We start from the raw sequence: 14,251 nt of genomic DNA, 5'->3' as shown, positions 1-14,251 counted from the left end.
TTTCCTTTCTCAATTAGCTGTTAAGGTCTAGTTTGATATGATAAACATAGTTGAATCTGTTTTTACTCTTTGTTGAGTTGTGTTGAGTTGAGTTCAGCTTAATTATGTTATGCTTGGTTGCCAATGATTACGTAGCTGGTTTCAAGTCTGGATAATTAAGGAGGATTTTAGATGAGATTGGAGGAGGATAAGTTATCAGAGAGAAAGTAGCAATAGCACATGTTGAAGAAAAATATGTTGTTCAGATGGTTTTATGTATTTTCTTGGAGTAGAAACAAAATGATAAATTTCCCTCCAGAAAATGTTAATTTTTTGTTACACATATTTCAAAACTGATGCAAGTGTTTTATTTTTTGTTTCTTAATACAGGTATTATGGACATATCTTTGTTAAATGTGCTCTCCAATGGCATATCCTCATTTTTGCATCCATCATTTTCAGAATTGACCAAAAAAAAGTTGTATCAAATTTAACATGTATGGATTTCAGAATGTGTTTTATTAATTCATTGTACTAAAGTTGAACATAAAGATATATCTGTAAAAAGGCAGAAACCACAGAACACCAAAAGGCTGCCTTCATACTATATATCTTATAGTTTTGTGTTTAACCAATTACGCTCAGGCTAGAGAAGTATAGATATCAAATTTGCTTGTATAGGTGCTTGAGGATGACCCTAGATATTGGCAAGTGATGTCATCTGCACTCTCAGTTGGTTGGCTTGATATTGTGGTTAGTAAAAAGCTAATGTATTTCTTTCATTTTCTTCTTCACATATATTGTTTCCTTGTAAATAAATACTGCATGTTGAAGTTGGCTTTTATGTACAGGTGAAAATGTTGCGGTTGCATGGATCTTATCAACTAGATCAGCTTAGTAATCATGAGGTTGGCATCAAATCATGAACATAATATTATATATGATTACTTGTATTGGTTGTATATAGGGATGTGTCTTTTAGATATATGCAGAGAGATTGAAAATCATTGTTTTGTTTGTGTACTTTTTTATCCTATCCTTTTTATATTATGGATCTGTTAGCCTTGTAATATCTTAATAATGTTTCTTCTTTTACAACCCCCCAATAAATAAAAATCCTGGAATTGTTTTATATGAAGTTGATGCTGTTGCTACTATATCACATATTTATTACTGTATCTCATTTTCTGCCATCATCTGATTACTCAGTTAGAGAATGGGCTTGTGGAGGCAGTTGCTGTTCTTATTTCCAAAATGCTCCGCCTATGTCATGAATCTACCAATGGAAAATTAGGTGAACTCTTTAAATCCAAGCCTGACTTCATCAAGGTATATTCCAATGCTGCTATAGAGAACTACTTTTATGTTTGCTTTTAGACACATTTATTCTTGTGATCTTTGTAATTCCATTTTAGGACTTGTAGATATATGCTTGAACATGATAGTTATGGATGCCACACAATGTGTTCCTTACCTAGAATGTCAACATGAAACACTTACTTAGTTATTAAGTTTTAAAAAATAAAGCTATAGTAGGATGACACAAATTCTCACATTTAAATTCCAATAGAAAATTTTTTTTGTTGAATTTGTATCTCAATGGGAGCTATAACTAGGTAGGCTTTTATCATTCACTTTCTAGCTTCGACCTTTTTCTTTGGAAGGAGGGTTAGAAATGGCTTGCTAAGCAACAATGAGTTTGTAGGGAAAAAAACTTGGGTTTAGTTCACAGTTAATGCATTGTCATAATTAGTTGCCACCGAAGAGATTTCATTAATTTGTTAAATACTTCCTCCATTAAGATTTTGTGGTTATTTGTAAGGAACTAAGGATTTCATATTATATTCATGAGCAAAAATTATTTTAGGTAATTTTATTTGTTGAATTGGAAACTCATGTATGTTTTTGTTCCAATGTGAATCAATTCTTTTCTCCTTGTTAAGTGCATGTAAGGATTCAACTTATCATTTTGACCGGTATATCATGCCATTAATTATGTGACTCTCTTCAGCCTTATGTATGGAGTTGAAGATCCATCAATTGCAGGGATGGTTTTAGATAGTCCATTCTCTGATTTGGTTGATTTGATGATGAAACTTGTAGATACATATAAAGTTCGTCTTCCAAAGTTCACTATGAGTATATATAGTTGTTTTTATACTTATAACTAATGCTGAATCAAAATTTGGTAACAGTTTTACTATTGTTAAGCTGATTTTGTTTGATTTTTAATGTTATAGGTAAAGTTTGCAATCCAATACATGCGAAGAGCAATTCTAAAGCTTTTGGGTTGCACTGAAGAAAATCTAGAAGGGAAAGGGTGCTGCCTAATTGTTCTATTCTCATACTTGGATTTTGGATGAGATGGAATGAGTCTTATAATGACTTTAGTTATCTACATGTAATATTTTGATGTCTTGTGTACTTTTTGAAACGAGATTTTACGGGTTATTACATGAAATCGATATTTACACTATTTTTATTTGTGTTGTTTGGACTAAACATATCTAGATTATAATAAAATTTTTATGATTTAGATTTCTTGAATTTCTTATTTTTAGATTTATTTGGTGATTATGATCATTTTGGGATGTGATTATGTTTTAAAAAAAATTAAATCGGGCTATGGTCACGGTGAAAACGTGACCATAGACAAGGCTATGGTCACGATGAAAACCGTGACCATAGACAAGGCTATGGTCACGGTTTTAAGGAGGGGTGACCATAGAGGTTATGGCCACGGTGAAAAACCGTGACCATAGATAGGGCTATGGTTACGGTTTTAAGGAGGGGGTGACCATAGAGTCTATGGCCACGGTGAAAAACCGTGACTATAGATAGGCTATGGTCACGGTTTTAAGGAGGGGGTGACCATATAGGCTATGGCCACGGTGAAAAACCGTGACCATAGATAAGACTATAGTCACGATTTTAGGTGGGGTGACCATAGAGGCTATAGCCACGGTGAAAAACCGTGACCATAGATAAGACTATGGTCACGGTTTAAGGAGGGGTGACCATAGAGCTATGGCCATGGTGAAAACCGTGACCATAGATAAGGCTATGGTCACGGTTTTCAAGAGGGGTGACCATAGAGGCTATGGTCACGGTGAAAACCGTGACCATAGATAAGGCTATGGTCACGGTTTTTACACGTGACCATAGATTAATCTATGGTCACGATAAAAAAACGTGGCCTAAAGTGTCAGATTTTGAAAATTGAAACCGTGACCATAAAAACCGTGACCATAGATAAAAAAACCGTGACCATAGACCTATGGCCACGAGAGAATAGGCCACGGTAAAAAACCGTGACCATAGGTCCAAAACCGTGACCATAGATCTATGGTCACCCTTTTTCCTAACTATGGTCACGGTTTTTTACCGTGACCATAGACCTTTGTTTTTGTAGTGTTTTATACTATGATATTTTGTTATTTTATACCTGTTTCTTGTGCCTTAAGTCAGTAGCTTGCACTTTTGAATCCTGTTTTTGAGCTGCATTATTCATCAGACTTCTAGATTATACTATTCTTTCTAGATATATTATATGTATGAGCTTAGAACTGTCGTAATCATTGATTAACTTTTGCTTTATGACATGAGGTAAAGCTTAAGCTAATTAGGGTGTTACAAAAATTACTTGAAAACAAATCATAAATTATTAATTACTTGAAAGACATAATACTCTTATCAAATATAAGATACAAATATCAAATAAAATAATAGCTAGAATTAAATAACATCTAAGATACGAAAATTGCGTATTTTTTATAGGATAATAACATTTAAGATACACAGTATAATTATCAGAACATAATTCTGTAATTCATTACTAATATTTTATATAATAATATAAATGTTAAACATGTTATTATTAAAAGAACAAACAAATTTTTTTAAAAATAGATATAGAGATGAATATATAAAAACTAATTTGAAAAGTACAAAAATTTGAGCGTATGATATTACTTTGGTTAAGTAAAAAATATTAAAGAGCTAAATAATTAAGATATAAATCTATCACATAATAAAAAAATAATACATATAAAGCTACTAAATTACATAATATTTTTTATTTCCTTAGACATATATCCCATATGTAGACATAGTTCTTTAAAATTTTTGAGTGGTCGAGGCCACTACTATCCCCTGCATGTTACAATAAAAGATAAAAGTAGAATAAAAATTAATAAAAACTGATCAATAGCCTCCTTTAAAAGGGCTTCTGCTTCTCCAGTGAATGTCTTCGTAGAAGATATTATTTCTTGGAATTGAGGTTTATTCGTTTTTAATATTCAAATTTTGTATTTGACTGGAACTCAAATAAAATTGCATATCTATAAACATATAAATTTAAACCATGAAGTTTGTTTTCAAAAAAAATCTATATATAACCCTCTAATGTGGCATGTCAGTATAAACTTTGTACATTTTAAATTTTAACATAGCAAAGAATTATTATAATAAAAAAATTTTAAAAGTCTAACCAGATTTATACAGTGTGATTTTAAAAATATTATGAGATATAGCATTAGTAAAATTATTATTTAACTTTTAAAATAAATATAATATAGTAAAGCTCTAAGCTTCTTCTCTTCTCCCCTGCGCTTATTCTTCTTCTTCTTCTTCTTCTTCTTCTTCTTCTTCTCTCGCTCGTTTACGCACGGAGTGTCTTCTTCTTCTTCTTCGCCTTATTCTTCGCGTTTCTCCTCCTCCTTATTCTCCTCCTTTTTTTCTCGTTCCTTCTTCTTCACGTGTTTTCTCCTTATCGACATTCTTTTGTTGTTATTGCTGTTGTATTTTTTGTCTTTTTCTCCTTCTCTCTCTGGTGAAGAAGCAGTAGAAGGTGAGGAGGAAGAGTTTTGAATTGTGCAGAACAGAAATGAACCGAACATGTTATTATGGTGAAACAATTGTATAGTACTAAATGAATGAAACATTATCCATTATATAAATTCAAATTCGAACATCTTTCTGCATAATGAACCGAACATATACTCATGGTGAAACAATTCTATAGTACTGAATGAACGAAACATAATTCATTATATAAAATCAAATTCAAACTGCTTTCCGCATAATGAACCAAACACTTACTCATGGTGAAACAATTGTATAGTATTGAGTAAATGAAACATAATCCATTATATAAGATCAAATTCAAATAAATTTCTGCATAATGAACCGAACGCCTACTCATGGTGAAATAATTGTATAGTACTGAGTGAACGAAACATAATCCATTATATAAAATCAAATTCAAACAGCTCTACCTACAATTTACAGATTATCAATTCAATTCAATTCAATTCAAATTAGCAATTACATTCCATTCAATTCGATTCAAAATTGAATAATCCAAACTTCGTCAGTTTGGTTCATTTCAGAAGAATAATCCAAATTGCTCTCATTCAACTGATTTGAAGTTGAGTTCTTCATTGTTTCGATTCAGAAGTGCAGATCGAAGTAGGAAACGAAGAAGAATAGGAAGAAGATAAATGCAGCATAACCAGACCAAAAGAAGAAAATGAGAAGATGAACGCGACCAGAGGAGAATGACGAAGGTAATGCAGATCAAAACGGAAGAACGCGAGCAGAGAAGAAGAAGAAGAAGAAGAAGAAGAAGAAGAAGAAGAAGAAGAAGAAGAAGAAGTAGTAGTTTACTTTGCAGCAAAAAGTTTACATTGAGCAAAGCTTTAGGTTGCAGCACGTTATATGTAGCGCACGTATGACAAACGAATGAGAGAGAAGGGAGCGCGTCTGGCCAATATTGCTTGAATAATTTGAATGCATTTTTTACATGAACGTAGAGCATTATTGTATCTATTAATACAAACTCTAAAATTCTTAGAGTTTGAGCTCATGTCTGCTACGTCACATGGAGGACTATATATTTATATCTTACATGTATCTTTTCAGAGTCAAAATCTCGATAATAATTCTTTAGATGGAAATGAATTAAATAATAAATTTTATAAAATTATAAATCGTCTTAAAATCATAAATTTAGTTAATTTTACTAAAGTTGAATAAAGCACTAAATTTATATTTTTGTTCGTATAAATTTATTTGTTAATATTTTATTTGAATAAAAATAGAAATAATTTTTTATTAATATTTTATATGAATGTGAATAGAAATAATTTTGTATTAAAATCTCTTTGACCCTATCTTTGGAGTTTTTATGTTTAAATTAGTATTTTTATCCGTAATAATATTATGAGAATATATATTTTGTAAAACGATATCATTTTTGCCTTGATATTATAGATTATGACACTACTTTTACAAAAAAATCGTAGTCAACAAAATAAAGTCCCTATCTACTAAGAAAATTAAGGTCTCCGTAGATAAAATAAAATAAATAATAAGCCTTTTAGTTATTATTTCTTTCAAAGAGTTTAATTTTTTAATAATAATTAATTTTAACATTCATAATCTTAAACTTAAAAAAAAATTAATGTGTATACTTTTATATTTGATTAGGTGTTAAGTCTGTTGCAAAAATAAAAATAATTAATTTTCATACTTATTATTTAAAATTAACTAGTTTTTGTTCCCGTATACTGCACGAGATAATACATAAAAATATATAGTAATTATCACTATAAATATTTTATAAATATAGTAATTCAATTTTATTTCATTTGAAATACACCATACCTTGTCCACTGAACCAAAGATTTCTCTTCTCTCTCTTTTTCTTTCACATCACACTACGTGATGAACTTTAAAGTAAAAGAAAGAAATAGGAACCTTTGAGTTAGGGCACAATTGAAGAAAAAAAGAAAATTTCAAAATCCAAGCAAAGAAGAGAAGATCAAAAGGACTATAACAAAAGGAAAGATTACATAGAAAAGTAAATCACAAAAGGAGGTTTCTATATTTGTGCTTCATTGAAAATAACTGAAGAAATATTCTGGGTTCAAGTACTGATCCAAAAAAAACAAAGACAATAAGTTTAATGGTGCTTTACTATGAATCAACGCTCTAAAATCTGATTTGATGCACAAAGCAATAATACACGGTTCAGATTCAAGAGACAAAATAAAAAAGGTTAAAAGAAAAGATTGAAAATATGGTTGTCAGTTTGATTCAGTCAATGCTTCTATCCTCTCTCTCTTCTGTCACGTCGCTGCTGTGTCTGATTTTTGGGAGAAAAAGACCAATAAGTGTTGAAGCAAAGTTTCAAGTCCTGAAAGTTTCACTCTTGTATTTATTCAAAATCGCATTAAATTAAGTAAATTTTTAATCCAATAGTTGTTATCTTGATGACGAACTTTTATAAATAAACACGTCACATTAATTAATAGTACTATAAGAACTACCGTTACATTTTATATGATAAGTTGATTGAAAGACATCACCATTTACTATATCGTGCAAGGTTTTGAAAACCAAACCGGTCAACGAACCGTTCTAGCTATTGGTTCACTGGTTTATAGGTTCAACCGATTCAACCGTGGTTAAACCAAAATATCGTTTTATAATAAAATAATAAATAAAATATAAATAAACACATTAAAACATAATTATAGTCTAATATAAACCTTAAAATATTATCCAAATTAAAGTCTTACATAAACTAGAATGTTATGATCTTATTCAAGTACAAACTCAAAAGTCAAATAACAAAATAAGACAACCAAACATAAAATGCCAACATCCAAACTTATCATCAATCATAAAATCCACTATAAATCACAATGTTATTGATATTAATGTTGCATGCCATTAATTCTGGATGGAGTCATAAATTAAGGAATGGAATAATATATATCATCTAGCTTTCAGTTTGCTTATTGATTCCATAATATATATCTGTTCACCATTTTTGTAATTTATCATCCACAAAAGGGAAATTACAATCCAGTGAATCCATAAAGACCTCAAACTTGTCAAGTTTCAAAAATTTAACAGCAGCAATTCAATCTCTAGCAGCACATCACTAGGCAAAGAAATCACAAAATCTTACATAACTGAAATAAAAAAACACAAAGACAGTCACCATTTAAGCCTAATTAAATCACAAAATAGTAAAACAAATGCAACACACACACACAAAACTGCAGCAATTCAGTTTCCAACAGCACATCACTATGCAAAGAAATCACAAAACACAAAACATCAGCACAACAACAACAAAGCAGAACATATGATGAATTAACTAACTTAACAATCTAAGCACAATTAAGCCCAAAGCATAGTTTTAATTGACTTAATTAAACACAAAAATGCTCAGCAATGAACAATAGAAAGCCAGAAAAGCATAGCACAGCAGCGAAGAAGACACAAACCAGGGTACAATACAGCATAGCAGTAGTGAGCAGAGCCATTCAATAATCAATATAATTTGATAATTTATGAACTAAAAAACAAACACGAATAGTAGGCACTAGTAGTGAGCTATGTGATACAAGTATTCCTTTAGGGAATGAATACAATCAAGAAACTTTAACAAAATTTAACAGCAAAAAGGAATAAAAGCATGTACAAACCAGTATCAATTTATCATCAATCAGTAGGAGAATTGGCGTTGGGGGAATGGAAGGGCCTTCGAGCACCACGAAATAGGAGGATTGAAGAACGATCACGACGAATCAGGCGGCGACAGTGCGACCAACGGAGGCGCGATGGAGGCTAGGGTTGTGTTTTGGGGAGAAATCATGAGAGTATGTATGAGACTGAGGAATCAGGAATGGGGCTCGAGACAGGGGCAAGGGCTTCAGGTCACTCAGGACGACACTGCACGACGGCAAGGAGTGGTGGCGGTGGTTGCGATTTTCACGGCTGACTTCGACGTAAAGGGCTGCGCGAATCTCCAAGCTGGCTCCACGAACTTGCGACGGTGAGTGACTTCGATGGAGGTGTTGCGACGGTGGCGGTGGCTCGAGGTAGAGACTGCATGCGTGGCCACTGAGTGCGAGAGGCGAGAGTGGAGGGATGTAGGGTGGAGGCTTGAGAGTGGTGTCTGAGGGAACTGAAAAGTGAGGATCGAAGACTGAAGGCTAGGGTTGGTTTCTGGATCAAAACGCAACGTTTTTGACAAAATTTAAAAAACCGGCCGGATCACGGTTCGGTTTGACCGACCGATTCACGGCCGGTTCGACGGTTCAATTTCGGTTCTTAAATATGGCGATTTTGCCTTCTGTCCAAACCGTATTTTTTAACGGTTTCGGTTCGACCGGCCGGTTCGAACCGATTTTCAGAACATTAATATCATGAAGGACTAATTTAATATTTTTTATCCTTCAAATACTAATTAGTTTGACATAAAAATCTATAAAGACCTAATTCTCATTTTACTGTTATTTAAATGTAGTCCAAATTCTACTTAAATCAAGTATTCATCAATCCGTTTCTTTGAATAAAATTATTCGAATTAATTAAAAAAATTAAGAATCTTCGTTCATCAAAATTCTTCCTCTTTTACTTTCACATACATTAAAGAGAATTACTTTGCCTCAATGTCTTCCAAAATTTACACTTTTTTTATATGTTTAACTGGGAGTATAGTTAGTTTGTGTTATAGCAATAACTTGCGTTCTAATTTTGCCGAAGTATTTAAATTCATGAGATATATTCCTGCTCAATCTACAACTCATTTGTTATTTTGAAATAATAGTTTATTTTTTTCTCAGTTTTTTTTAATTCTTAAGAATTTTAACTGTAAAAACTCGTTAACCTTATATTCGTAAATCCTTTTCATTGTTTTAAAATTTTTTAATTTGAATATTTTATTATTTTATTATTATTATTATCTTTTTTACAAAAAATTAAAAACATTTAAAATCATAAATTACAAAAACTAAAATTTTGTTTCAATATTTTTTTACATCAATATCAAAAAATAATAACAAAAACAAAATAACAAAAAACTTCTTAATGATAAACAATTGTTAGAGACAAAATCATTGCTAATAAAATTGAAAAAGTACACAAAGAATACACAAAATATTTAATATTAACTAAATCGTATGCGAGGAGATAAACTTTCTGTTTTGGAGCCTATTGATTAAGCTATAATTTTTTTTGGAAATATCAAGATATATGCATCAACAAAAAAAAAAAGAAAAAAATTTAGAGAAATTAGAGAGAAGAACCTGAAAAAACAATGAAGCTAATAGAGTTCCTAAAAATTAAGAAAAGCCAAAAAAATCGAACAAGAACACAGACGAAAAAATTTAAAAACTTAAAAGAATCTAGGAATGTCGTTATTAGTAACCATTTGTAAAATTAATATTTTATATTATCAATATATAAAAAAATAAACAGATCAAATCTCGAAAATCTTATTAAAAAGATTTAAGAGAATTATTGAAACTAAAGATTTGTGGTATAAAATTTTTTTCACTACTTCAGTCTTTATTTTTTTTAGATGTAGTATATAAATTTTATCATTCTATAATTTAATTTAATTCAGACTATTAGAATAAAAATATAAGACCAAAAAAAAAAATAAATAAAAGCATATCTTAATTAGGGGTGGACATGGTTTGGATTTTTAAAAATCCAAACTGGATCCACTTCAGAGCTAGTTTTGTGGTTCATGAAATCAAATCGGAACTAGATTGAAGAGACAAACTGATTCTAAATTGGTTTGAAAAAATAAAAACCAATTTTAAATCGGTTTTAGAATTTAAATTCGGTTTTACTTACAAACCAATTTTAAATTCGATTTTTTAATATCCAAATCTAAAATTCGATTTTTTTTGAAAATCCAGTTTTAAAACCAATTTTTTCAACCAAAAATTCAGTTTTAAAACCAGTTTTTAGAAATTCAATTTTCAAACCATAATTTTTTTAAAAGTAAAATTAATACTAAAGTTATTTTAATGTGTATAGGTTCATTACAACTAGAATCTGATTCTTTATAAATCTAATGACAATAGTTAATCTATATAACATTTAATGATTCTCAAAACATCAAAAGGATACCACCAAAAAATCTCTCTAAAACAACAACCACAAAATATCAAAAGTTGCCAACAAAATCATCAAACCACAACAACCTTTGAGAAAAATATATTTGCAAATAACAAAATATACCTTTGTCATTTTGAGACAAATTTTTGAATGAAAGTATTAGACCAAATGTGAATACTAAGCATACTTAGTCATCATCAAGATTATCAATTGATGCCGCCATAGAATAAGCACCATCATTAGAGGAAAATATATCTGCCAAGAGAATCAAATTAATTATCAAATCTATATTCAATAACTTTTAATTGGTAACTAATACCTAAATTCTAAAATAGCAAGATGACAAAAACATAAATAAATAAAATGAGAAGAAATATGAAAAAAATTCTATACCTTGATCAACTTGTTGAAGAACTTCACCACCATCATCTAAAGCAGAGAAAAGATCTTCCTTAAGCCAATCTCCTGTGCAGACTAAGGCCTCTACCATTCTAGGTGTTAAGGAACTGCGGTATGGATCGGGGACTCTTCCTCCAAGACTAAATGCAGACTCCGAAGCTACTGTAGAAATAGGTATAGCCAATACCTCACGAGCCATATTTCCAAGAATTGAAAATCGGGTTGAGTTGACCTTCCACCAGTTTAGTATATCGAACTTATGGGAGTATGGCTCGCATTTTTCTTGTTAATATCTATCAGGTTTAGATCTTTTGTTTGTTCTACGACCGGTTGTTTGTAGAAAAAAAACCCATGCCATGAACTTCGGTATTAATGTTGTTGACTTGAACATCTTGCGTATCAGCTTCACTTGCTTCCTCAGAACTTTGGTATTGCTGATAAAGTAACTTTATGCACTTGGACAACTTTGACTTCAATTCGCCTCCTTTTTCTTCACCAAATAAGTAATCCAAGAAATAATTGACATACTCAATCTTTTGCATTGGATTAAGTACGATAGCAATCAATAACAATATATTCACTGAATCAGGATTGCCCCAATACTTCTCATACTTAACCCTCATCCTTTCTGCCATTGACGTAGTACTGAAATCAACAGAATCACAAGAATGACGAAAAATTGTCCAATTGCAAATACTTCCTTCATATACATATCACTGGTAACATATAAGGTACCAGAAATACGTACAGTGGCATCACTGAACACTCACAAAAATGGTACAATGGACTCAACATACTCCCAGTCTAAAATAGAAGGCACACCTCTCCCTTTTTCTCCACTCATCTCTCCTATATAGGTATTGTCTTTCAAAGCAAGCAACTCAAATGCTTTGCAATGCTTCAAAGCTACCTCTAACATATGATAGGTAGAGTTCCACCTAGTCTCAACATCCATGCAAGGCAAGCCTTTTTATTGGATTTTTTCTAGTTCAACACACTTTTAAAACCTAGTGGCTTTAGATGGGGAAGATCTAACATATTTTACTGCACTACGAATCCTTAAGACTGATTCATCAATCTCTTTCAACCCTTCTTTTACAATCAAGTTTAGAATATGTGCACAACATCTCATGTGAATAAATTCACCATTTAAAATAATGCTATTCCAAGAACTCAATCGCTGCTTTAGATATTTAATTGCACCATCATTAGATGATGCAATATCAACTGTAACACTAAATACCCGATTCAAATTCTAATTATTTAAACAAGACTCAATTGTTGCTCCTATAACCTCTCCTGAATGACTTGTCACTTGGCAAAAATTAAGTATTTTTTATGTAATTTCCAGTCCAAATCAACAAAATGTGCTGTCAAACTCATATAAGTAAAATTTTGAATTGAAGTCCAAGTATCAGTTGTTAGACATACTCTACCACAATTTGCCGAGAGAAAATCTTGCAACTTCATCTTCTCTTCAGCATAAAGAGCTCCAATGTCACGTGCTAATGTAGTCCGTGAAGGAACTTTGAATCTTGCTTGTAGGGCATACACAAATCTTCAGAATTTCGGGCTCTCAATAAAGTGAAATGGTAGCTCTTCCCTAATAAACATTTTCACAAGTGCCCTTCTAGCCTTCTCTTGGTCAAATTTGGAAGCACTGGGAGAATTTAAAACACCACGCTCATCTATAGTCGGTGTGGTCGTTTTTTCTTCTTTTGTTCGAATCATTATTAGAATTTTGCTTGCATCTTCTCAAATGACCTCCCATTGAGTTGGTTCCGTTCCCATATTGTATTAAACTACCACAATATTTGCATTTGGCCTTCTTCTTGGTAGCGCTCTCTACATAAAAATGATCCCAAATAGTTGACCAATTTTTACGAATACCTGATGGTGGAGAAGATGGTTGAGTGCTAGCGGACATCTCTACTGCTTCAATATTACTATTTTCAATCATCTTGCTCTGCATATAAAGCAAGGAACATAACTCAAAATTTGGTGCCAAACATATTAAAATTATCACAAACTAATCCAAAGAAACAACATCCAATGCTATTAACAAGATACTAATTTCCAGACAGAATGTACATTAGAAAACACACATTCAGATTTGAACTTATTGAACCAGAATGGTATCATTAAATGGGTGTACAACTTGTTCTTAAGCTATATTGCATACTAAGCTGCATATTAGATTGAACCAGAGCATTATATTCAAGTACAGTTCATTTGATCTCATAACATATAGAAACGAAAGAATAAACTTAAACCACAAGTTCATGAACATAATTACATATAAACAATCATCTTGCCTTGTTAGCACTTAATATATGAAAGGATTAGCACTATAAAACTACATCTTAGAGAAGTTTAAGAGCAACCTAATAGCATTTAATAAGCAGACTCATTGTCTATTTTACATCAATTATCAAAAGTGTATATTTTTTCACTTTTATTTTTTCCACCTTACATAATTATAGATCTCATGAAAGTTAAACACAACAATTATCTTATGTGTAATAACACTGTAAGCTTTTACTAATCATCATAATGATAAAAATAAATAAATAAATAGAAGGGTACTTCATAAAGCACATTAACAATGGAACACAATCTAAGGAAATCTTTAAAGGAAATTATATGAATTGCAAACAAATTCAGTCTGATAGCCATAATTATGCATATTGAGGTAATCAAAATCGAATAATAATTAAATCATAATATTCACCCAAAAAAGCAAAATCATCACTACAATATACTGATTAATATTCAGCACAAGACATATATGACCCCACATCACAAAAACCATTGCAATCATAATGACTAAGCAAGCTTTTTTATTTTTATCTTCTTCCACCACCATACATAATACCAATCGATGAAGCACTGAATACATAAATAACCATCGGATTAAAAATCCCACAAAAGAAAACCTCAATCC

The 14,251-nt window shown here is 31.2% G+C and overlaps 1 long non-coding RNA gene across 1 annotated transcript; it reads left to right on the top strand.

Annotated features, from left to right (window-relative positions):
- The first annotated feature begins 949 nt into the window (after positions 1–949).
- LOC107484328 (uncharacterized) lies at positions 950–2,520 on the top strand. Its single transcript, XR_008008565.1, has 2 exons — positions 950–1,308; positions 2,220–2,520. It is a non-coding gene; the product is annotated as an uncharacterized LOC107484328 (long non-coding RNA).
- Positions 2,521–14,251: the final 11,731 nt, after the last annotated feature.

The sequence above is a fragment of the Arachis duranensis genome, chromosome 4, assembly GCF_000817695.3.
Source record: "Arachis duranensis cultivar V14167 chromosome 4, aradu.V14167.gnm2.J7QH, whole genome shotgun sequence".
Taxonomy (NCBI): domain Eukaryota; kingdom Viridiplantae; phylum Streptophyta; class Magnoliopsida; order Fabales; family Fabaceae; genus Arachis; species Arachis duranensis.
This window is presented reverse-complemented; position numbering and strand designations above follow the sequence as displayed.